This window comes from Lagopus leucura, unplaced genomic scaffold, assembly GCF_019238085.1.
Source record: "Lagopus leucura isolate 7727_CA_CO unplaced genomic scaffold, USGS_WTPT01 Super-Scaffold_100159, whole genome shotgun sequence".
In the NCBI taxonomy this organism is placed as follows: Eukaryota; Metazoa; Chordata; class Aves; order Galliformes; family Phasianidae; genus Lagopus; species Lagopus leucura.
Genome location: NW_024962335.1, coordinates 29,488,738 through 29,515,301, shown reverse-complemented (window position 1 = coordinate 29,515,301; position 26,564 = coordinate 29,488,738). Strand labels below are relative to the sequence as shown.

The window sequence follows — 26,564 nt, the reverse complement described above, 5'->3', positions numbered from 1 at the left end:
CCAACAGACTTCTGGCTATAAGTATCCAGTATAATGCTGCTTCTACATGCACTCAATATACTTCTATCGTGTTGAGCTCTTGTGCAATAAAGTGAGTGGTAAAAATTACAGAAATACACAATACTTAGAATAGTATTTGAAGAGTAATTCCAGCAGTTTTATTGCTGTCAAAAGCAGCTCCAAGTGGAACACTGATCAAGTACATGTAAATCATTGTGGGGGAAAAAAAAAGTCATTTAATCAGTAAAACCTTCCAGATGAGAAGAGCTACCTCCTCAAAACAGAGAACACTCAGTCAAGGAACTGCAAGCTTCTCCTATCAACTCTTGTCTTCAACACAGAATAGCAATACATACTCTATGTTCTCCATGATCTTCTCAATAACCTCCACTCCACATCAAAACCTGGAGAGCCATCAGTTTCTTCAAGGTTTCTTCCAGAAAGTCAGGCCTTCACCTGCTTTCCTCTGGGGCTGACACAGTCATTCTGCTGATACGAACCCCACGCAGTTCAGGCCTGGAAGTGCCACGTTGCTGGCAAAAGCATAACCCAAACTCAGATCTCTACTGTACAGAGGCAATGCAGACCACAGTGTTGCTGCAGTTAATTCCCAGGCTCACTTAGGCTGCAGATTCCTGATGTCTTCAGGGATTAGCTACTGCTGGAGCCAATATACTCAGGACTGGTGCAAAGCATGGGAAGAAACCTGTGTTACTGCAGACAGAAGAACCAAAGGGAAGAGAAGCAGAGGTAAGATTTGATCCTTATAGATATGCAAAATGCTGGATTTGCTTCACAACCTGTAAAAACCACACCACAACAAAGACCACTCATCCTATCCTCCAATAACAGGAAAGAAAATATGATCCTATATATTACATTAACGCTGTGTACATCATAAATCCAAAGTTAGGTAATCTGGCACAAATTCTGAACACTCAGATATCTGACCTATAAGCAGTTCATGTTAAACATCTTCTAGAAATGAAACGCGTGAAAGAACTCTCATCATTATCTGTCCCCATAAAAAAGTATTGTTAATACGCTAGCACAACTCTTGATTTGGAAAGGGTTAGCATAAGGGAACAATTTACTCTCCCCAAAGCCAGGAGGCAGCTGAAGTTGACAAATGAGAGCGCTAGACTTCCTGTTTCCATGGAAATGGAGCTCGGATCAGTACAAACAGATTTCAGAACTTAAAACCAAACCACTCTCCATCTTACAGGCTCTGCTTCAACATTTGTCTTTCTAATTAATTCAGTGGGAGAACATCTGCCATACACCATAGTCATGAACTAAGGCATCCTGCCTTATGATCACTACTTCTCATTTCTGGGTTGTCCCCTTACAAGCCATTCACCCCAGCGGTCAACTTCATTGCAGCTATCCAGATACACTATATACACATGACAATATTTCAGAACTCCATTTTGAAGGATAGACAGGTCAATAGTTACATGGTATTAATAAGTACAAAACAACAGCTTTACAGTCCAACTCTGAACCACACTAAAATATGAAACAATATAACCACAAGAGAATCACTGAAAAATTCATTTTTATTGTTAAAATGCCCCAACAGAGAACAGAAGAGCACAGCAACACAAGTGGGACATTGGTTGTTTTATTTATTTATTTTTAAAGTGTAAGGATCCCTTGTCATTAAATAAGAACTAAAAAGGGGTTATTTTATCACCACTAATTAAGTACTTCTGCAACAACCACTGCCCAGCACTGCAAGGGATAATTCCAACTTGTTCATTACAGTTGCAAGACGCTCAGTGGCAGCTAATGCAATTTACCAATGATACTTATAGCTCCTGTTCCCTGTGTTTGGCAAGAGCATATGAAGAGCCATTTTTGCATGTGTGCAATATTGACACTGATTTTGCAACTGATGACAACACTCCATCTGCTCTCAGACACTCTGGTGCCTCTGCCAATTTATTCCCTAACATATTGCCTTCTCCAGACTTCCCCAAGGTTGCTCTAGTTCGGATTTTTGTTCTTTTACCAGGTTTGAAGGGGCTATTTCAGGCTGTGAATGAGAACCTGCGGTGTGAACATCTAACCCCATGTCAAAATCATAGGGATCAGCAGACAAGTAGGTAGCTATTTCAAATGACACCTCCCTTTAAGATCACATCCACAAGTTTGAGGGTATGGATAATAGCTTCAGAGACATTGATTCCTGAACAAGAAAGGAGTTTGAGGCCAATGAGGAGGTGCAGAATTAAAAAAAGAGCCAATAACTAACTCTAAGAAAAGCCAAAAAAATAGCATTTAGAAAATAGTAGATTCCTCTCAGATGGCCTTCTATGTATCCTGTATTCTCACCCAGCAAGCTCAACTCACCAGCAAAACTTGCAGAGTAAACCAAACAGACTGAAGAACTCAGTTTCCACTTGTTTGCCTAACACCTTAAATATACAGGATTAAACATGAAAAGAGTTAGCAAAAGTAAAAAATTTCAACTCGTCAAATCTTTACTTTAAAGGCATTTACCAAGCCAGAAGCTCACACAAACAGTTCTACTGCTTTGCTCAGCTTTTATACAATAATCAAGCTATCTTCATGTCACTCATAGGAATTTATAGTATTATATTTAGACAGAAATGACAGTTCATCTTATAACATCACACAACTGAAAAAAATAATCTCAAAAAATTAACATTCAAAACTTTGAAGATTTTATACTCAATCCACCATAGAAGAAGTGGATTGCAAGTTCAGAGGTTCCTAAGCATTGCTAAGTAAGCATACCTCCTAGCAGCTCATGGAAGAATTGTAAATATTCAAACCCCCCAGGGTTGAGATAAGCAGCATTGGTCTGCTCACCTCAGTGTTTCATTTGAAAGTAGGCAAGTAGGTTAGTGTGAAACGGTGCTCCCAACAAATAATCCCAACAGATGCAGAAAATAAATGCTTTAATCCCTTTCATATCAGTACAGATGTATGTGGATTTATTTACTGTTTGGCTCTGCCCAGAGATAACTTGCATTTGTGGTATGCAGGTTGGATTAGATGATCTAAAGGCTTCTTTGGCTTAATGCTCGTCTCAGATTACTTATCCTATTTGTTGACAACAAGACCTATTTTGTATGAAAAGAATTTGCCTGTAAACATAACTATTTCTTCTAACAGTTCCTTTTTTTTCCTTCTCATTTCATTGACTACCTAAATGAAGAAAAAAGCAAATCATGGCAGAAAAATCAGCTGCCAGCCTCACCCTACTCCTGCAATTTATGCTTCTTATTTTTTTTATTTATTTTTTTTTTAATTCAGGACCACAGTGACAAATTAAGAAAAGCAATGGATTTGAAACAAGCCTTTTTCTTCTCACAGCCCTACAATATGTAGGCAACTGATTGTTTCAAGTTGCAGGTTCTGAGAGAATCAAAAAGCTAGAAATTCTTGTAACCACCACCAACCTCTTTACTCTGAGGCATTAAACTTAGATTTGTCTTTGTACAAGGAAAAAAGACCAATTCAGCAACTACATCAAATACAGCAGCTTTTTTTGGCCACCTCATTTTTTAGGAGATCAGATTTAGCTACTCAGCTTTAATACTCTTGTTTTTTGAATTAACCATCTGTTCTGCAACATCCAGAGACACACAGACCTAGTAAAGTAGGATGTCAATCTCCAGGTCTTGAGGGATAAAACACTTCTACATACACCAAGAACAAGCAAACAGATTCCAATGCAATAGGCAACCTTACCAACGAGGATTTTACATTGTTGATCTTTGTATCTATAGCATGGTTTCATTTTATCCAACTGGCAAGAGACTCAAGCCAACACAGTATACATGTTAATCAATTAACCCTAAAAGGAAAGAACTTGAAAAGGATTTATGACAACAGAGTTCCATTTACAGCAGCTGTAACTCAGAGATCTTAATCTAGCCCCTTCTAAGAAGATTATAAAAGAAAATAACACATGCTGTTCCACTGGCACGTGCTTATTGTTACTGTAAAGGAAGTGACAAACTCTTAAGTGAAAAAGCACAGAAAACACTTCAAACACAATGATAGATACTTCCAGCGCACAGTTGCTGTGATAGCCTGGAAGCCCTCTTCTCCAGTGTATCCCTTCAAATACAGAAGAACACAAACGCTCTGTTGTGTCAAGTTACATCAAAAGGCAGCAAACAGGATTTATAGGTGTTGCTTTACTAGTGAACTTTAACAAACACTTGAATACAGTGACCCCTTTAAGAGAAGCACGCTCCATCAAAAAGCTATTTCTTTCAGACTACCAACAGGAGTGGCTAAGAGACTGCCAGAGTGGGCAGGCTATAGGAACATTTGACAGTTCCCAGATACTTAAATATTCTTTTCCCCTTAAAACCTGCTACTCCAATAGTATATTTCATGCACAGTGTGTCCAATATAAAAACATTATGTTTTGCAACTGATGTCACTACAGTAGGCTCCCCAGGAACTAGTCTGACCTCCTTCCACAGTACGACCACTAAAAAGGGCTTACCAGTCCCAGACATTTAACCCTGACCTCCAAAGATCTTCTTACAAGAGCCTACATAACTCCTTGTACGACAGCTTCGGTGATGAGCCTGAGTATTATTCTAAAGCTGGTAGCACTGAAGTACTACCAGCGTACTTACTTCAATCCCAAATGAAAGTACTGGAACATGACCTTATGGTCCGGTCCCTGGGCATACTGCAACTAATTCTTCTTTGCCCATTTATTTTCAACAGGAAAATCTCAATCAAGTTTGGCAATACACTGATATAGAACAATTCATGTGTTCTCTCATTCCTGTACACAATAACCTATGCTGCTGCACATCTGCTTCCACAGCACTGATTACTGTATTAGGGAAAAAAATAACTTGGTAGTGACACAGTTGTACTGCAGCACACCTCAGCTGGCACTGATCCCTAACTTTGGCATGAGCATAATGCGTACATACTGAGGAGTTCCATGCTCAGATTTCAACTGTTAGCCACTTTAGGTTGGTCAGTGAATAAACCAAGAAGCTATCACTTAAATAAGTCTTACCTTCTTATTCTTTCTCACTGCATGAATTGGGTAAATTCCTCAAGAGACCATCTGACACTCCACAGTGACTTCAAGTCACCATCTCATTCCAGTTTGTGACAGAAAAGTTATCACTGGGATTGAGAAACACCAATGCACGTGACCAATCAGCAGTAGATGCCAGAATACACTACAATCTAAAAGTTCACTTCAAGTTTCCCATATTCAGTATAGGTTCTAATAAGTTAATTTTTCATTCACTTATTTGATTAAGAAACACAGGATTTTAAAATTCAGGTGCCTGCACATAATTAAACATGAGCTGTTATGCTCATATTTGCAGGACTAAGGATTGATGTTATAACTGCTGAGAATTTTTAAGTACAAGAACACTTTGTGAAGTTCCTTTGCATCCTTACTCCTGCTATTTTTCCCTCTATTCCATCTACTACTCTTAACTTGCACATTTACTTAATCTGTAAGCCAATGTAATGAAATTGTGAATAATTAACTCACCGCCATACCTGCCTCCCTAGAACTGTATTTACTAGAAAATGATAATTGAAAGGAAGTTTCCCATCTGAAAGGTACACCAATCCACCTATTCTACATGTATTATACGAGCTGTGTAAGATTTGTGCATCAATACCGGAATCAAAGGAAAATTCTCCCCCTAAAAAGACACTAGAATGATTTGGGTGTGTTACTACGTATGTGTTGTCATCCCCTTGCACGCACACATGGGCACACACAGCATTTGTGACTGACCTTGTTCCCTTCTTACAGGAAAAAAAAAAAAAAAAAAAAAAAATCTATATTCAATTCCTTGTTATGCCTCTCATCATATAAATATACAAGCCAAATTTTGCTAAATCTTTTGTTCAGGATGAGGTACTTTCCCTTCAAAATTAATGCATCTTGAATTATGACCTCATGTTCACTAAGTTTATCGCCCTTTTTTAAACTAAAATAAATCATATGGGGCTTTACTATATTGTACCACCTCTGCTAAACTCATTTGAAGGGCAGTCTAGAGTGGGTGTTTTTTTTTGTTTTTTTTTTTTTTTTTTTGTTTTTTTTTTAAACATTGAAGCTATATTGACACACAGAAACATTTGATTCTTTAAGAAAACTCAGCTTCTGGAAAGCTAGGAATTCACCTAAGACTTAGAGAAAGGTCTCATCAATTTGCCCCACTCCAGCTTTGTAAATAATCATTCTGCACTGGCCAGGAAGAGACATGAAGAATGTCTATGATTTACTCTTCATTAAACCAGAAGAAATGCTAAGAAGGGGAAAAAAGTGTTACTAAAGGCCACTTAGGAGCAAGGATGTGTAGTAGTATACAGTACAATTACCTATTAAAAAAAAGAAAATTAGCGACAGAATATGTCAAGTTGAAAGAACACACTGCGTGCTCTACTTCAGACTCTGCAAGCAATGCCAACACTCCATTCAGAACAGATAGCTTTCACCAGCTTGGTCTTGAAAACTGACTCAAGAGATTAAGATGCTTCTCTAGAAAGAAACCCACATGGCGTTCCTTAGAATTGTGTCTTCCAGAGATTGCTCACTCAGCCTAGCGCTAAGCCAGTGACAAGTCCTGATCTTTCTCTTCGTGAAATACTTTTATTTACACTACTTCTAGTGAAGTTCAGATTCATTGAATTACTTTAGTTTTCAAAACCTTTAAAGGATTTTCTTAAAGCACAATAAATGCCCCATTATTAATGCTTTGTGCATTTTTAATCAGGTTACATTCACTTAAAAATGAGTCACTTGTAAACCTATACAAGCAGAGTTGAAAACTAGGCCGAGATGACAACTATTGTTCTGATTCAGCTTGATAAAGCTACTGGTTTCTTACAGCCAGGGCCAGCAAGTAGAAAAAAAATTTGACTTGAATTTCACCTGAATTACATGCAAATAAGTTTACACTTTTTTCCCCCCCAAGTGTGAATTGTCACAAATTGCTTTCCCCAGCTTGAGAGAGCATTCTAATCTGTTACCACCAAGAAAACCAAACAAACACAAAAGCAAACTTACACAAGAAGTTATTTGTGCCATAATATTTACTTGTGGATAATGGCTTGAACACCCACACCAAGTCACTTTTCAACTCATTCTCTAACACCTGCATTTCTGATGCTGCAAATGCACCAAGTCAATAAAAGCTGACAACAAAGAGTATCTCACATGAAGACCAACACTTCCATTCCCGGTTTTGTTTGTTTGTTTGTTTAAATAATATACAGAATAAGCTGACAAAGTAACATATTTTACGTGCCTAAATAGACTATGCTTTAAGTGCATCTGTTTAGTGCAGATGATTTCATATCTACACACACACACACACACACACACACACACACACGTCCTAGATTTAGGAAACAAAGTAAACAGATGAACCTGAGATTTCCGGGATTTTCAATGCTCATTAAGCAAAACCTAGCAAATTAAAAAAAAAAAAAAAAAAAGAATGAGGAAATAGCCTCATCTTTGAATATCAACCCATCTTTGAACGTTAAGCCATGACAAGATCGCAGGTCCTTTTTCCAGCCTGCTCTTCAGGCCAAGCCAGAAAAGAGATGGCATGGAGGCAGGCAAGCTGGTACCACACAGCTCAACAGCAGCATGGACAGTCAGAAATGGAAAGTCAGCACAGAAAGATAGGCTTCTTTCCTGAGGGCTTCCTGCAGCACAGGAGACTGCAAAGACATCCTCATGCTCCCATCAACTAGTACTAAGAACACATCAGTAAACAAATCCAGTTTAGGCAGAGAAAAATGTTTCGTTCACTTCCCATGGGTGAGTTTTTTCTTCCTCAAAAGTCTTCCTAGCAACTCATTTTGTGGAAGCTTATGAAAAGCTTCGCCATCTACCTTTACATATCTCAAAACATTATTTGCTCTGCAGCATACAAGTGCCAAGACTGCTTTATAATACACAGTGCAACTGCTAGAATTGACATGGAAAGCTAACAATTCACTAATACCTGAAATCAATTAACAAGCTTGTAATGTAAATATGCTCTTCTAGTTAGCAGTTCTGACATAGCTGTGTCCACCTCTAGACAAACCTTTAACATCTGTTCCTTAAAAGGCCATTCACAAAGTGCTGTTGTAAAATATATTGTCAAAACATTAAACTTTTACTTTCTCTTTGAGATTCTCACCTGCAGAGAAGCTATAGTTCAACTCTGTGCACACAGCAATCCCAGCCAAGGTGCTAGGTAAGTCACATTAGCTTAATGTCTTTGACAGAAGCACCTCCTGGCATCATCCAGCAATCACAGAATCACAAACGACCTGCAAGATCATCCAGTCCAACCGTCCTCCCATTACCATTGCCACCACAAGCACTAACCCATATCTCGTAGCTCCTCATCCAGGCGCCTCTGCCAGGGACAGTGACTCCACTGCCTCCCTGGGCAGCCATTCCAGTGCCTCACCACTCTCTGAGGAGAAAAAAAAAAAAAGAAAAAAAGAGTTCTCCCTTATGTGTAAATTAAATCTCCTCTGGTACAGCTTGTGGCCATTTCCTCAGGTCCTGTTTGTTGCCTGGGAGAAGAGGCCAAACCCCTCCTCATCATAACCTCCCTTCAGGAGGTTGTGGAGTGCAATGAGGTCTCCCCTGAGCCTCCCCTTCTCCAGACTCAACAATCCCAGCTCCCTCAGCCGCTCCTCATAAGATTCGTGCTCCAGATCCCTTACCAGTTTCGCTGCCATTCTCTGGATACATTCCAGGGCCTCAATGTCTTTCTTTTAGTGAGGGGCCCAAAACATAGTAACATAGGCACTATTACTACACTACCAAGGCTCAACTCATTGACAACATCTCATTCAATCATTATAACATCACATCCACACCTTTACAACTTTAGAGCATCCTAAAGTTACGCACTTCAGAATACTGACAGATGTGCCGTTGCGTTGACCTACAAATTAAGCACTTGTTAGCAGAGCAAAACTTCATTACAGTGAAATCTCGCAGGGATTGTCTACTGCTCCCCTTGTCTCAGGAAGGGACATACACATCAGCCACTTGCCTAAGGTCTAGTTAGTCATCTAGTAGCTATACCAACCTTCTTCCACATTTTCATGAAAAAAAAGCCACTCAGAAGTAGTGGATAGACATCCAAAGGTGGCTTGTCCTGCAGTTCTCTACTAAGGATTGCTTTATCAATGAATCACCTCTCCTTGATATTGAAACCTAACCACAGATATTCTAATCTGCCTACACCCCTTATTCCAGCAGGTAAGAGAAGGCTTGGTGATACTGCTGAATATGGCAACATCACACACAAGACATCCAAATAATGTCATCCCTTGCTTCTAAAAAGTGGGGTTTTTTTGTGTTTGTTTTTAAATTAGATCTCCATTTTAATTTATGTTGGCTTCATTTTATAGTTGTGGTGCTCGGAAGCCAACGTTTCCTTGTAAGCACCAGACCTGAAACAGAAGTTTTTTTCGGCTTGGGCCTCAGCAAGGTATCATAGTCCATAGCTGGAAAAATACAGCCTATTCACAGAAGTGGCCCACGTTGAGCAATAACTACCATTCTCAAGAACTGGGGAATAATGAGAAATACTGCATCTGAGGGCAAGCTGGAAAGCTATTACTCACTTTTTTTTTTTTCTCTCTCCACATCAGAGAAGTGCAAAACCTTCTCTGGAATATAGGGAGGACATTTCAGCTGATGCAGTTCAGCCTTCCATAGTTTAATTTCATACTCCATTATAACAGAACTGTCTTCTGCTTACCACGCTTAAGTACACCTGACTTAAAAAACAGCACACACCTTGAATACTATCCTCATCTATAAGATAAAAATTATGGAGTTTAATTTGAAGTTGGTTTCCAAAGAAATACAGTCTGCTTTGAGATCATTCCGGACTACTAAAATAAATCATGGTCAGAAAGCACACACACAGGTTACTCCAAAAGTAATGCCTCCTAACTGCTTCCACAGAAACTACAACAGATATAACAGCACAATTTGGTAGAGGAAATTTTATTACGAAACACCTTTTTTCAACATAATGACCACTATCAGCCAAGCATTTTCACCACAGATCAATAAGAGCTGCATGCCGCACTCATAAAAATCTCCATGGCTGTCTTGAACACAGCTTGCCTTTCATATCACTGTTACCAGTGCCAAAACACACCACCCACCACCTCACTGCGCTTACAGTCTTCTGCTGGTCTCCATAAGCATCCACCAAGAGTTCGTGAATGTCAATGGACACCATTTTTTTCCCCCCCAAATGGAAGAATTCAATGACTCCTGTCATTGTCAAAGAATTCAATGAATCTTTGCTTCATACACACCCCCATGTCCGGCACCACTTTGTCAGGCTGCCCTCTGCTGCCATCTGTCACACAGCAACAACAGTAAGGGGACACTGTTGGAAAGGTTCAGCCTCTATTGCCATATCACCACCATCTGCGTTTGATGATGTGGGCCAATGTAATAAACTAGGAGGCATTACTTTTTGAACAGCCCTCATATAAATCTAATAATTTAAGTTTTTGAAGTAGTATCTAGAATGATGAGAGTAGCAGGCAATACAGAAATAGGAAAAATATAGCCTTTGTGCAAATATTTAAGGTAACTCAGTCACCTTCTCTGCTACCCACAGAATAAAAGTAAACGTTTTCAGACAACTTGGGTCTTTCAAAAAAAAAATATTTAGAAGTGACAGAATTTCTCAAGCAATTAGGAAGCTGTAAGCATAAGAAAGCTTTCTTATATTTCCTTCTATTTATAGTACATTTTTATCTTCTAATTCATTAAAAAAAACAAACAACAGTTTAAGCCCTTAATTTCTACACAAAACAAATTTTAAAGTTTACACACTGTTACTATAGAGGTGGGTTTTTTTTTTTGCTCAGGGAGAGACAACGAGGGCTCTTATAAAAAATAATACAGGAAAATTATGATAGAGAAATTGAATCGCTGCAGAAACTTACCCATTTCACTGAGGACAAGTATTTTTGCTGTGACAAGTCACATACACAGAAGACATCTACCTGCCATAAGCATTTTAGTATAAGTTTCAAGCTAAAAAAAAAAAAACAAAACCTCAAGGAACTCTGCTATATTTGACTACTGTATACAACTGTCATGGTTAATGTTTCTAAGCAGCTCACTGCAGGAAAAGTAATCAAAGGTGAAGAGTGAAAGGGAAAAGCAGCAGAGATGAAACTAAGCATCTTGTCAGGGAAGATAGCAACACGGCTAGAGGTCACTGAAAGACAAGGAGAGGGAAGGGAGGAATTCTGGAAGATTCCTAGCTTGACTTTTCTATAAGGATAAGGCAGAACACTGCCTGCAACAAGCACTACCTCCTGAGGGACAGGGAGAATGCATACTGACAGGATGTCAGCATCACAAGAGGACAGGTGCTTAGTGTAACTCAAACACAGCTCTAGGGAAAGGGAATGGCAAAGCAAGCATCCCCCACCAAGCCTTAAACTGTTTGGCAGTGAAGGACTTAGAGGTATGCCTCCATCTGCAGTTGTGAGACTTGTGCCATGAGGATAGAACACATCAATGCTCAGCACCCTCACATTCCCACCCCAATGGAAGCAAAGAGCTCATTTCTCACTGAGCACCTGCACAGGTTAGGATCTCATGCCAGGCCCCCACATACCACTGCAATATACTATTGCTGACCATTTGTTCTGCAGTACACTAGAACAGAAGGCTGGCAAGCCCTGTGAAACCAAACACCTAGAAAAGCTTGTCTTGCTGAAAGCTTAAGTAAAGCAAAAACACCACTTGAATACCTTATAAAGCATGGTTCTTAGCTGAGAGCGCTGTGATCTTATCTAGGAAGAATGAGTTTCTTGCCTTAGCTTCTGATACAGAACATGACCCCTCCTGCACAGAGCTTCAGTTACTGACAGCAGACACAGTCAAGCCTTCCTTCTACAGCACATTCCACCTCTTCAAGGTACTCTTATCTTCCAGCCTTGCCTGCAGAGACAGCAAGCTTTACTACTTCAAAAAAATATGTCAGAGGTAAGGTGGCCAGTTTTTTTTCCCCACTGGTTTTTCCCCTAGGCCTCTGACTATTTTCATTCTTGAGTTACAAGGATAGACTGAGTTTTCTTGCACCAGATGACCCTTGAAGATGTCCTTCCTACTTGTATTTAAGTGGCCTCTAAAGGAAATTCTCCAAGAATCTCATATAGCATAGTTTAATCCCAAGGACTGCTGCTGGCTTTTATATTAGGTCGGTTGTTTTCTGGTCTGTTCCCAGGAAACAAGGAAAGGTCACATACCACAGATAAACCTTCCACATATCAGTTCATTTTGTTGCCTTCTGAAGTCCTCCAAACTTGGAAGAAGCAAAGCCCAAATATGTTTCTTTTAATTTATGTTGTACCTCATTTTGAAACAAAAGCTACATTTATAGCCTATGAGTGAAACTGGTACATAAATACAGGAGCTGCAACGCAACAACATTAGAAATACGAAAACATTACTCTCCTATTCAGATTATTTTGTAAATTCTTTATAGAATTTACAAAAAAAATAGAATTTGATCAGTCATTTTCTGACAGATCTCACTCATTGGAACAAGTTCTGATGAAAGATTTTACTAAGCTATTTCCCTGCTCCATCGGAATCAATGTTGCCATGTATGAAAAATAGCCTTTGTTACCAGTTTGGAGTATCAGGTTACCAATTCCAGTCCCATTAAAGGCATGAAAGCACTGTGTTGTATTCAGTGATGCTCATTATTCCTGCTGCTCATCTGCGCCAATTCCACTACTTGAAATACGTAGCATAAACACGCAGCTATTCATTAAAGGTTTCTGTCCTCACTCCCAATGAAACCAATGCAAAGGCTTTGACTGACATGGAGCCTTGGATGAAACCCAATGCAAGCACACACACCATAGAGAGGGAAAAATTTTGATGAGTGAGGATGTGTTTAAAAGAGACACACACTCACTTTCTGATGGGCAAAGACAAGGGCATTCCACTACTGCCATATGTTTTCCTTTCCATGCCAGTTATTCTAGGCAGAAAGGCTAATTAGTATTGCTAGCCATTCCATTCCAAAGGCACATTTAAGCAATTGGTACATCGGTTCCCAGTATCATCGTTTATATATTAGGAGCTCTGGCATATTCCTATTTTATTCTCCATAAAGACTTTAACATGCACGGACATCCGAGTTCATTATTTTCCTTTCTTTCACATATCAGAGAGAAGCAGGATAAGCAGGACAAGCATCTCTAAGGATCTCACAAGTCTTCAAGATGCACTGATCTACGGACCAGGTGAATTTAATATAAAACAGATGTGAGGTACTACAAGTATTCTGCCCTCTATTTTCATTGATAATTGCTTTCCTTATTTCTACCTCCACCCCTTCTATACAGAGAGGGATGAGGTGCTGGAACAGGCTGCCCAGAGAGGTTGTGGATGCCCCATCCCTGGAGGCGTTCAAGGCCAGGTTGCATGGGGCACTGGGCAGCCTGGTCTGGTATTAAATGGGGAGGTTGGCGGCCCTGCATGTGGCAGGGGGTTGGAGATTCATGGTCCTTGAGGTCCCTTCTTCAACCTTGGCCATTCTGTGATTCCCCAAACACAGCACCACACTCAGTGTTAGTCAGTCAGTATTCACCTACTGGAGAACAGCTATACATTCACTAACTGCCAAACTACATGCGGCATTTCTATAGCTTTAATGTAAACAGGAAATACAAACTGAATGAAATATCTACTTTTCAGAAAGCAACAAAGAACACTTTCCTCCCAGTCTCAGTTTATTTAGGAGGTGGTCCCAATCAGTGTAGGCACAGCAGGAATGAGGGGGAGAAGGGAAAGCTGGTGCCATTTGTTGAAAATTCCCAAACAGGCTAGTGACAAGAACAACAGACAGACCCTCCAACTGCCAAAGACACACTGTCTCCCCACTTTGGCATAAGATACATAACATCTGGCTGCCCAGCAGAGCAGAGTTACAGCCTTTCCTTACCCACACTCACAGAACTGCTGACCAATGATAAAACAAAAAGTTTCAAAAGGTTGCTCCAAAGGCTCCAAGCCTCCATTGAACAACAGCTTGAAAATGTTGTCAAACACTTCAGGAGTCCAAAAGTCTTCCAGCAAAAAGCTTTCCATTCAGTTGAAACAAGAGGAAGTGACAGATCCCACGACTAAAAAGAAACTTGCAATGAAGCAAGCACCAACACTGCCTCGCCCTTTTAAAACCCAGAGATGCAGTGAAGTGCACGCTTGAAATACATCAGGTACTGTTGCAGTAAGGGGAATGAGACACAAGGTTACACCTAGTACAGCCTTCAAAGGCAATAAATGAATTCAAACTGCAGCCTCAGCCCTAGAGCAAGGGCAAAAGCTGGATGGAAGTCAGTTACATTACACATGTCTAAAACTTCCCTGCCCTTTCCTCTCAAAGAGGTAGTAAGGCATTAAAACCTGACATCTCAAAGCACCAAAAAATCATGGCTGCTAACACTGGGGGAGGAAGAACTACCCCTCTCAAAAACAGAAGTATTACATCACAGTCCAAATGAGCAACACTATAGCAGAGGACATTTGAGCTCACCTTTAGAGTTACGCCGTTTGCTTGCTGATGAAAAACCAACTACTAAAGTACCTCTTTTTTTTTTTTTTTTTTTTTTTCAAAACATAAGTGTCCTCTCAGTGCATCTGTATGACCACTTTCCACCCATTATGAAGGAAAATACTCTTAACTGAAATGTATAGTACTGTTGATGAGGTAATAGCCCCACTCCTCAAATGCATGCTAGCCCCACAAAGAAAAATGACAAGGATATTCAGAAGTTCACGATCATAGAACAGTTGATGTTAGAAAAGACCTTAAGGATCATCAAGTCCAACAGCAACCAAACCATACTACCTTAACTCTAACAACTCTCCACTACATCGTGCCCCCAATAGCCCCTCTGGTAAGATTTCCCTGACTCCCAGTATCTGAGACCACTGAAAACACATGGCATGATTTTAAGATCTGTTAGATCTGTGCACTGACATCCATCTTGCACAGTGGACTCCAACATAAGAATTTAAGGAAAATCAATTATAATACTTGGCATTAGCAGCATACTACTGCATCATAATACACACGCCTGTGTACGCAATTTGACTTTTATTATTATGACCTGCTATCATAGGTTGAACTATGGAATGCTTCCCAAACTCAACCTGACACAGTACAATATAATTAACTTCAATATTAAGACAGGTGACTTCACCAGTAATTCAGCAATGAATTATGCTAACTCTGCAAACACCTGCATATTCTGTTAAATATCCCATGTATTTCAACAATAAAGAACTTGCTAATAACCTGTATTTACTCGTTTAGATTACAGACTTAGTTTGTTACACTCAGAAGGAAACCGCAGAGATGACCTTCTGTCCTCATTACTATTCTTGTGCTAAAGATAGCATAGAGAGTAAAAATAAATAAATCCCAACAGCATTAGGAGTTAGACAATGTCATGCTGAAAGATACCCTAAACGATGAGCCTTATCCGCTCCTGCCAGCCAGGATGGCAGGGGGTTAGAGGGGAAGGTGGCATTTAAATGCTCGCTGGGTGATCTCTTTGTAGCAGATTCCATTTCCAGCTGTAATCACTCGCTGGCCTTCACTGGATTCCTGAACGCTCTGGAATAGCTCCACAAAGTATTTAAGTGGATGGATGGTACAGGTCACTGGAACAAAACTTCTTTTCTCTCTTGGCCACGGCTCTCTTTCAGCACATTCTTTTGAAGTCTGCACCACTGAGGAATCAACAACAGCTGAGAAACATGTGTTATCATACAACACTGAGCACAGCAGCAATATTGCACAGCAAGACACTTTTGTTCAATAATCCTGGACTATTGGAAAGCATTACAATGTTCTTTGTTGTCTGTAAGCCCTTTCTCCAAGCACAGTAGGAAAGAAAACAGATTCCTCCCCCCTTTAAGTAGTAACTCCAAGTAAAAAGGTAAATGAAGCAGGTTTCTTAAGAGCCTCCCCATTCCGAAGACTTACAGCACAAATCTCCTCATCTCCTCTCAGATATATTCTCCCATCTCCATATTTACATTATCACAAAGATAACTTGATGCTTATTGAGACTGAGCAAAAGTAACAGCAAGAGGGGCCTAGCCCGCAATCCCTGTGACAAGGAACTGTAAGGTACAGCTCAAAACCATCCTCCTTCCCGAGGCAGCGTAATGGCTCCAATCTCAACTTGATAAGTAAGAAGTTGGGGCAAGTAGGAGTATTGCTCAGCTTGGCACACACAGGCAATTCTCCCCCCTCCCCATGTTGTATCAGTACAGATAAAGGTGCCATAGAAACATCTCAACAATGAAAAAAAGAGAAAATATTGTAAACACAGAAAACAATGTCAGTATGCTGTAATTGGCCAGCAAAACTATGCTTGTTGGAGCTGAGAGATCAGTACACACTTAGAAGGGGGTTATGAAGGATGAAAGGAAATCAGATAATTGCAGAACTGAACATGAAGACAGACTGCCTGCCTAGACGGCAACAGCAAGGAGTTCACATAGACACAGGCAAGAAGACAGCAACTTGTACCCACTGCTGCAAAACAGCAAGTTCCTACAGAAAAGCCTCTCATTCACAGCAGAGAACCACTTCCAGCAGGATCGAGCCTGTTGTTTACAAAGGCTGCAAACCTCAAACGGCACAGGAAGGCAAGCACTGAGATCACAGTGTATCATGCTATGCTGTAAGGTCCTGGCTTGAGAGCTGTAAGATCCAACATTTCAAGAAAGCCCCAGAAAACCACACAGCATTTACATTTAATTTCAAGATAGAGATCTTAAAGACTTAAGAATCTCGGCAAAGACCTAGAATTAGAAAGCAAACAAAAAGCCCACGTACTAAGCCAATCTCTTAATTAGAGCTCAAGAAACAGCCAAGAGTGCATGCATCCCACTGAGGGGGGTCCCGGCCCATTCTCCAGCCTGCAATTAAATCTCATGGGGTTTCTCTTCCGAGAAGTAATGAGCAAATTCACACCCCAACAAGGTATCACAGAAGAAGCACGCAATATTCTCAAAGTATAAAGGGGGTAAAAAGAACTTCAGTCTCAAAACTGCGACAGCAATACAAAATCTGGTGCACTGTCATTCAAAATAAATACCTATTATCAGAAGTTTCGCTTTACAGCTTCCTAAGAACAAATATTAGCACAAGAATAACCACCACCTGACAAGCATTCCAAATCACAACCAAACAGAGCAATGCATTTGCACAGAATTATCCATAAAAATTATGTGAAAGAGTACTTCAGCTATTCTGAAAGTCTCCATGCCCTATAAGGCACAGCTAAGACAACCGCTTCAATAAAGGTCACACTGCCATTCCATGGCAGAGGCAGGAACAGGACCCGTGGTCCTTGGCTCTCCTCACAACTTTTCAAGATTCTCACTAACCATACTTGGTTAATTTACCCTCATCTATTCCCCCTGATTACAAAGTTTTTCACCCCTAGGAAAGATCAAGAAGAAAATCACATAACTGTGGTCAGGTTCCGTTAGGTTTATGGTGGTGGGAAAGACAGAAGTTACACGAGTGTAAGAAATGAATCTGAGCCTCACTGTTGTTGTACAGGGCACACAGCTGAACACCACAGTGACAAGCAGTCATTTCCGCTCCCCTAAGCCAAAGAGTCACTGGATACACAAGGAATCACTAACATAAAAATAAATGCTTCAATCCCCGGCCTGTTTTATTATTAGCTGTAATTAAACAAAGTTCAGTAAGAAATCGTAGCTTCTCCCTTCTTTAGAAGAGAGAGACAAACAGGGCTTCATCTTGAACCAGGTAAATCTGCAGTCTTAAGGAGCAGAATCTATCAAGAAGTAACAGCACAGCCGTGAGCCACAGTTCTCCATTCAGACCAAAGGAACTGACCTTATCTTCCTAAATTGCACATTCTCTACTGAACCTACCAGCCAGGCTTCACTTCCACAGCACCCAACACAACCACACCACCACCCACCCCATTACTTGTAAGCACCAAACCCCTGCAAGCAGGTGTCTCAGCAGGCACAGCCTTCCCAAGGCGCACTACAGCACCAACACTGCTCTGTACAGTCCCAGCTAAGGTGTTAATCTGCCAAGTTCTAACACATCCACAGTTTCAGGACACGATGGGCGACAGGTGCAATTCCAGAGAGGACACTGGAACCCATCGCGCTCCTTCTGCTCTCATCTCCCGTACCAACAAAGCCCACCAGCAGTGTTGTGCTGCTGGCATAAGGACGCAGTCAATCGTTGAGCAGGGACAGGCCACCCCAGCCCAGCCAGGTCCTGGATCATCACAGCCACGCTTCAGGGCTGTGCAAACCACAGCGTGGGATCCATCTTCTGCCCTGCAAAGTTCTGCCTCCTGCTCGTCCTGCTGCACTGCTCCTGCCCCAGCTTTTCTCAGCGTCTCTCGCCCACCACAGATAAAACAGAACCTCAAGCGCTCCCGCAGCTTTTCTTTTAGTTTTGCTCGCTGTGGGGAGCGAAAGAAAGCGGGAGAGGTCGGGACGGGAATGAGCGATTAATCACGGAACGAGTCGTCACTGCCTGGAGAGGAAGGGAGAAAGAGACCGAAACCAAACGGTCCACGTCGCAGAAATTCAGACAGGAAAGCGAGACCCTCTTGCTGGGGACAGCACGGGGAAGGATGAGAGCTCCCGCAGCGGGAAGGGTGCGAGGAGAAGCCGGTGCTCAAGTCTCTTCCCAAGGACGCAGAAAACAGCCCGCACTTCTCAACGCGGCGCTCGAAGGAAAGCAAAGCCCCAGCGCCAGGCAGGGAACGGACGAGGAGCGAAGGAAAGAACCAAGGCACAGAGGGAGCGTGACGGGAAGGCACGGCAGACTGAGAACAGCCAAAGCGGAGAAAAAGCGAGGGGAGCGGGGAGCAGCAGGCAACGACAGCGAGAAAGTTGGCGGCAGAGGGGCGGAGAGGGCGGCGGGCTGAGGACCCGCCGAACCCCGGCACGCGGAGCCCGAGGAGCGGCGGGACTCGACTTACCGCTCCGGCGGCCGTCCCGCGGCGGCTGCGGGCAGCGCCAACGGCTCCGGCTGCCGCCGGCTCCGCCTCGCGCCTGTGCCCCGCGGGGGGCGGCGCGGCCGGCCCGGAGCACAGCGCCCGGGGGCTCGGCTCGGCTCTGCCCTCCGGGCGCCGACGGCGGCGCCGCTCCTCCCCCGGGCCCGCCGAGCGGGTAGGTGGGCGCGCGGCTGTCCCCCACGCCGAGCGGTGACCGCCCCCGCCTCCTTCCTGCCTCTGCCTAGCTCCCCTTCACCGGGAGAGACATGTAACGGAACTGGGACGCCAGCACGGCATTGTGGGAGCTCTTAAAGCCGCAGCCGCCCGCTGCCGCCCGCTGCCCCCCGCCGCCGACGCTCCCGGCCCGGGGGCGGGCAGGCAGCCGCAGCCTGTCAGGAAGAGAGGCGCTGCAGCCCCGCCGAACGGCGCGGCCCGGCACGCACGGCACCGGCGCCCGGCGCGCTCCGGCTCGGGGGGTTGGCCGAGCTGAGCCCCCGGCTGAGCCGCGGATCTCTCCCTCCAATCTCTCTCTCTCTCTTTCTCTTATTTTTCTTTAATCGTCGAGATTTTCCTATTGTTTCTGGAAGAAGCAGGAATGCCTTTGTTGCTTATTTTTAACTGGAAGCCGGCAGGCAATGCTTGCTATTGTTTCTGCCCTGGGCTTTTGATGATGGAAATTCCCCGGAAAAAAATAAAAAATAAAAAATAAAATAACAACACAGAGCAGCGAAGAATCTTATGCGAGAGGCTATTTTTGGCACCAAGTTTTGAGCAAGAACTTTTAATCAGTTGTGTGTTTGTACAGCTTGGGATAGGAAGATGACTGTTCCTAAGATGAAAAGAAACAAAATGATTCACGGGTGTTTTCTGCCTCTCCCACAGCAGTGCTGCCCAGCTTTTCCCAGGGCCAGGCCTTTGCCCTCCCACCCCTGTGGCACATCATGTTGATGGTTTGTGATGGAGTCTCTCAGAACTCTTTCTACTGTTTTGGTTACCACTATCTAATGATGGTTGTCCACCAGTGGATCTGGATCTTGGGTTATGATCACATCCTAACTACTACTACTAACTACACACCCTACTACTGAGCATATTTGTTGTAAGCACACCTGGCAAGACGAAAAGTTCCTGCTGAGAAAGTTTTCGGGGCACAGAAGGATGTAACTTCTATGCCTGATGTGCCTCTGAGCCTTGTGCTAGCTTAGACAGGAGGAGCTGGCCGCTAGTTTTTGTAGACAGCCAAAGGCACATGTAATGAGGTATGAGTAAGAAGAAATAGCAGAGATAAGGTGAATCAGTCCAGGAGCTGGTGGTCTGCATGGTCAGCTGTGTATACACCTTGAATCGTAGAATATCCCAAGTTTGAAGGGATCCACAAAGGCCCCTGAGTCCAACTGCTGGCTCGACACAGGATCACACAAACATCAAACCCTATGGCTGAAAGCAGTGTCCAAAAACTCCTCGAACTCCAGCACTTGGGGCCGTGCCCACTGCCCTAGGCAGCTCGTTCATCATCTGTTCGTGTCCATCGCCGTGTGGTGCAGATCCTGTCCCTAACCCCCAGCTGCCCCTCCCCTGACACAGCTCCATGCCGGAGCCCCGTTGCTGTCCCCCAAAAGAAGAGGGCAGCACTGCGAATACGTCAACCATATGAAACAGGAAAAGGGATACCTCCAGCAATGGACTGGGTGACCAGTTTTCCTGCAGTCTGCAAGATGAGATTAGTTTGCACTAAGCATTTCTTCTTTCAAGGGTATTAATAAAGATTGTCGCCAGATAATTTACTAGCACAAAAAAGGGCTGCATTTTCCAGACAGACTGCTTGTTGCAAATGTTCAGCCAAATATTCTTGTAAAGCTCCTGAGAAGTGCTGCACTCATAGTACTGCCACTTCCTTTTTTTCTTTAAGCCAGTAAACACAATAGAAGCTGTAAAACTCCTGTAAGATCCTTTCTCAAAATCCAACCTCCTCAGGAGCTCCTAGGAAGGAAGGATAGCGATCTAAGAAACCGATTATGGTTGGAAGGAAAAAAGCCTTTTTCAACAAGTTAATGGTTTACTGAAAACAAGTACTTGATAAGTCATTGGGATTGTATTGTTTACCACTCCAGGTGTTCCCAGAACATCAAACACCCAATTTGATATTGAAAGGGAGCTTTCTGATTAGCTTCGCAGCCTATCAAACAGTTTTCATGCACTTGCTATCTAATTTCCTGTCAGAAAGTTTGAATTTAGGGGAGAAAATCACCCTGCTATAGAGGAGAAATTCATGGCAGTAATTAAGAGGCTCTTGGTGAAGACGTTCAGAGCATATATAAAAAGGTATTAAAAATGTTTATGCTTGGTATTGGCTGGGTGTTTCACTTGCTGGTTGTGTCAGTTTTTGTAGCTAGAAAGAGCGCTGATATTTCAAATACTCTAATGTCTTCATTCCCCTCCTTCCCTCGTGTAATTTAGGTTTTAAAGGCACTAAAGATAACACATTTCTGCTTCTTCAAAATAGTGTACATGAAATTTTCAGGACACTTTTTGCACAGGTTGTTTAAACCAGTATGTCCAGAAAGGGCATCAAATACAATGTCATGAGTGATTCTTCACATTAAAAATTGAACTCCTTGGAAAGGTGAGATGTTGTAAAAATAGAGAAAATTGGTTGTATCGTTGGGACTGTGTAATCATGTGGCATTTGATCAAGGCCAGCTCCAACAGTGAAGATGACAATGGCCATTAAGAAGGAAAAAAAAGGGGGGGGACAGAGGGACGGGGACAACAGAGGGAGCGGGAGTCGGCCTCAAATCCAGCCATAAAACAAGGCTGGATTGTATAAATTCCTCCACTACATAACATAGCAGCCTAGTTGCTCTCTGAGCCATACTGAAAGAACAAGTGCCTGTTTCCCTAGAAATTGTGTGAGGAAGGTATGGTAGAGGGGTGCTAAATTAAACCATCTGAGGATAAGACTTTGTGCTGTTGTGGGATGTCTCTTCCTGGGACCCAATGCTACCCCAATCACTTCCTAACTTAATTACATTATCTATATTCCTCAGTAAGCTGTGTTTTATTCACCTTGATTCACTCCTTCCTTTGTACGTTGCTGAGAAAGGTGCAGGCTCTTAAATCAGTAAAAAACTCAGGCACGTCCTTACATTTTTGTGCAAATGCCACAGACCTAGCCAGAGATATTTCTTTTTATGATCTAGATCACTGCTTGGTGTATTTGGAGACAGTTTCCTCATAAAGATCCTACTACCTGTTTATCTAAGAGTAATTAAAGAATCCTGGGCAAGTAGTAAAAGGTGCTGTCAATGCTGGCATTGAGTGTCACACACCAAACTCCTTGTACTACACAGGTATGCACACAGAGTCTTGCACACGTGTTCTTAATGATGACAAAAGGGAGAAAATAGGCCCACATGCTTTTTGGTTATGTAAGCTTTCCAAGAATTATGTCTTTTTGACCAAAACCAGGAAGAGAATGTTCCTGAGGTTCCTTAATTTCTTCCTCTTCTTGATCTGATCTTCTGTTAGCACTGCCCTTTCCACTGTCATTTCACCTTGAGAAATCCAGTTTCTCATTGGGCTCTTTAAATTTAATCCTGAATATAAATCAAGCTCGCTCAGAACAGAAACAGCTCTATGTGAGCAGCTCCAAGCAATCAGCACAGCCTTCAGTACCGTGCAATTGCAGTAAGCTCCTCGTGGTCAGAATAAAACAACTCCGTCTCTACAAATCCTTTCTTGAGAAGAAATAAAGTAGGTCTGGATTCAGCAAACTATTTAACTGTGTCCATATATTTAAGGATATGAATGCTCTCAACGGGACTGCTTGCATGATCAAAGCTATCCATGCACTTAAGTATTTTGTTGAATTGGTTCCATAGCAAATAAATCTGAAATGATACTCAACAAGCAGAAAAACAAGCTAATTTGGGGGAGTGGGGTTAATTTATATCCTGCAACCTATTTGCTTTTGCTTTACTTTAAAATGAACATTTCAAGAGGCTTTTTTTTTTTTTTTTTTTTTTTTTTTTAAGATAAATCTGCTGTCTGAAATTCAGGGGAAGCAAACAGTCATCAAATTAGAATTTAGGTTAAGTGCATTCTTCAAACTCTTTCTTGTTTCTTCTGTTATTCTCTTCAGTTAGTACTTATTTCTTGGAGCCTGGAGAGCAGTATTTCCTGGTTTCTTCTCCAGGTTTTCTGGATCCTGTTATTGGCTGTCTGTAGAGTATCAGTGACATACTGTGTTAGATATAAATGAAAAAGCTTGAAATCCAAAGGTCTGATATTCCAAGATGCAAAATGTATTCAATTTTTATTTTATATGGTAGATTTTGGATGCTCTGACAGACTTGCAAGCTTCAAGACTCAATTCTATATAATAAATCCAAATTAGTTCAAATGAAAAGAGAAAATCCAGACTAAATTTCTCTCACCTGACCTGGCCACATATGACATGAATTGGAGAACTACCCTTGAGTAAATGTGTAGAACAATCTTACATTCTTGTTTTTGCTGTCAGTAGCAGCAGCAACTTTCTATGAACTATCTAGTATCTCTCCCAAGTAATGGTTCATCTAAGCAAGTATAAATATATTTGGGGATAGACTTAAAAAGTTGATATCCAGTGAAAGAATATGGAGTACTTGAGGAGTATTTGACAACCAATTATATCCTATGCAAAAATATAGAAGGAACTTTTTAAAGATGGGCACTGAAAGAGGAGAAGCATGCTTGAACGGGAAAGATTCATACAGAAAGACGTTAAAGATGAGGGTTTGGAGCCTACTGTCTATCCTGGAATAGACAGTGTAAGTTATGTTTTGGTGTATCTTATCAGCAATGAAAACGTTCTGCCTTCATCATAAGCACATATGCCTCCTGCTTCTTCTACCCTGGAAAAACCAAGTAAAACCTTTGTGCAATTCCTTCTAATTTCTCTGCCGTCACACTGTGTTTGCCATTGGTGTCTCCTCCAGAGAGGTGCAAGAGAATCACACCACTTTCTTCACCCTCAGTAGTTAAAGGCCTATTGGGCAAGATATGCCCTGCCCCTGGAGGCATTCAAGGCCAGGCTGGATGTGGCTCTGGGCAGCCTGGTTGGCAACCCTGCACATAGCAGGGGGATTGAAACTAGACGATCATTACGGTCCTTTTCAACTCAGGCCCTTCCATGTTTCTGTAATATTCATTATTCTGGTTAACACACACGAGAGGTAGTTCTCGTTCTACAAGTCATTAATCAGTGAATGACTTTTTTTCTCTGTTTTTCCTTGATTTATATAAAATCATTTTACTCCTTCAGAGAAAGCTTATGAAGCTCCATTCAATCCAGTTGGAGGACAGTGCTGAAATCTATGGTGTGCATATATGAGCGAGTGAAACATTGGAAACAGCAAACCCCACCCCTGTGCATTAGCCGTAAGATTATAAGAGCTGGATGAATACCTGGGAATCAGGTTTTTTCCCCTGGCCTGCTTAAATCAATCTGGCATGGTCAGCAGCAAACCATAAATTTTAAAGCATTTTCCTTAAAGTTCTGTCTTTGGTAGATGGCTACACAAGAATCTCAGCTTTCTTTAGGGAAAAAAAAAGAAAGTTTGTAGTTGTCATGGTTACAAATAAACACAAGAAAGGCCTGAACCTTGACACTTCCAAAACCAAAATGTAAGTAAGAAATCTAAGTGTCATGTGATTCAGAGGGAAAGTAATCTATATTAGCCTTTAGATGCTTAGTTTCAATTCAAATCACAAAGAAACACTTTGACTATTAAGTTTTATGCAAGTACTTTGACTATCTTTTTTTCCAACACCTGGAAAGAAGGCGTCAGTATAAATCTCAAGCACTGTAGAAGGCTGAAAATGGATTACTGTAGCTGTGATAAAGTACGGACAGCTATCAGCTAAACAAATAAACATCCCTGTAGGAACTCCCATCAGTCCTCCCTAGAGAAGCTAAATGGTGGCAGTGACACAACTAAAGGGCTGAGGAAACATCTGAAGATCAAGCTACCTAAAACTACTTTTCTGTTGAAGATCTGGTTCAGGATAGGAAAAAACCTCTCACTTGAAAGGAAAAAAATAAAAGACAAGAAAAACAATTGTTGTTTTCAAGAAGAAGTGAATGGCAAGCAAAAGATTTTAATTTGTAAATACACAGTTCCAGAAGGTCTGATATTTAACATAGGAGTTCATTTGCCAGATGCCTGAAAGTCTATGCCGTTCTCTATCAGGAAGATTCAGACAAGAATATTCTTTCATAGAATGCAGAAACATTGTGCAATCTTTGTGATTCCAACGGTATTTCCATGCTTTCATTTGTTGGTTTTTTTTTTTTTCTTTTTCCCTCTTTTTCAGCAATATATCTTTTGCCTTAGCAGAAGCCCCTTTCTCAAGTTGTGATACAAAGCTTTAAGACATCAGGGTGTCCCTCCACGAAGCTCATAAACCAGCAATATTTGAAGGGCCTATCATGGTACTGTTGCACATGATTTATTATGAGCATCATTTCCAGTGCAATATACTGTTTTCATGAGCAATATGTTTAATCACTTTCAGTTTATATGTCAGTTTCTCATTCATATGTATGACTTACAAAAGTACACCAAAGGGCATACCTACTATTTTGTTATCCAAAGATTTCTATCATCCCTTTCATATTTTGCCCTCGTCCATAACTTCTAAAAACTCAATTTTTTCCTACTACATAGTGCTTCATCTCCATTAAAAATGGTGGGATGGTGGGAATTACCTGTCCCCCCAAGCATCAGAATTGAGTCTAATATGTTTTAAAATACAATGAGTGTAGAATTTCAAAAACGCTGCAGTAATTCCAGAGCTTAAGACCTGTTTTCATAAGTAAGCTGGGGGCCAGATTTCCAAAGTTTCTGGAAAATGCAAATAGATGCCCAGAGGGCTTTCAAACACACATCAAAATGGAGAGGGGGTTAAAAAAAAAATAAAAAATGTTGCTGAGGTTTCCATATGAAGTTTGCATGGAAAAAAATATATATTTCTTAGTTCTCGTAGATTTTTTGAAAAGCTTGGAATTAAGCACTGAAACATCAACCTGCAACAGATATTCAGAATTATGCTATAGGTGTTCTAAGTCCTTCTAAAAACCTGTCACTGAAAAAAAAAAAAGGTTTGCTTTGCAAAATCTGTGTTTAACAGGATTTCAGTAGGTCAGTACTTTTGTTGAAAACAGTTTCTCTGCTGTTCTCTAAAGGCTTTTCTCAGTCCCATTCCTTACTGGTCCATCAGTTGGGAAACATGAAAGGGCAAGATACCTGCTTTCAACAAAGAACCATTTCCCAATCCTTTGGACCTGAGCCTGCCAACCTTCCCCTCAGAGAAACAAATTGGATGATTCCTTTCGGATAATGGGGCAGCTTGATGCCTTACAAGTATCTGGGAATCAGAGCTGTGAAAAGCCCTTTCCCAGCTTTACCTGTAGCTGCCTCTCACTGAACACTTAGTTTTTG

General features: G+C 41.6%; 1 protein-coding gene across 1 annotated transcript in view; it reads right to left on the bottom strand.

Moving 5' to 3' along the window:
* RASSF8 (Ras association domain family member 8) overlaps positions 1 to 19,120 on the bottom strand; it is a 77,917-nt gene extending 58,797 nt beyond the window's left edge. The window contains exon 1 of the mRNA XM_042889805.1: positions 19,066 to 19,120. The gene's annotated coding sequence lies outside the window, so the exon portion shown is untranslated. The remainder of the gene's footprint in view (positions 1 to 19,065) is intronic.
* Positions 19,121 to 26,564: the final 7,444 nt, after the last annotated feature.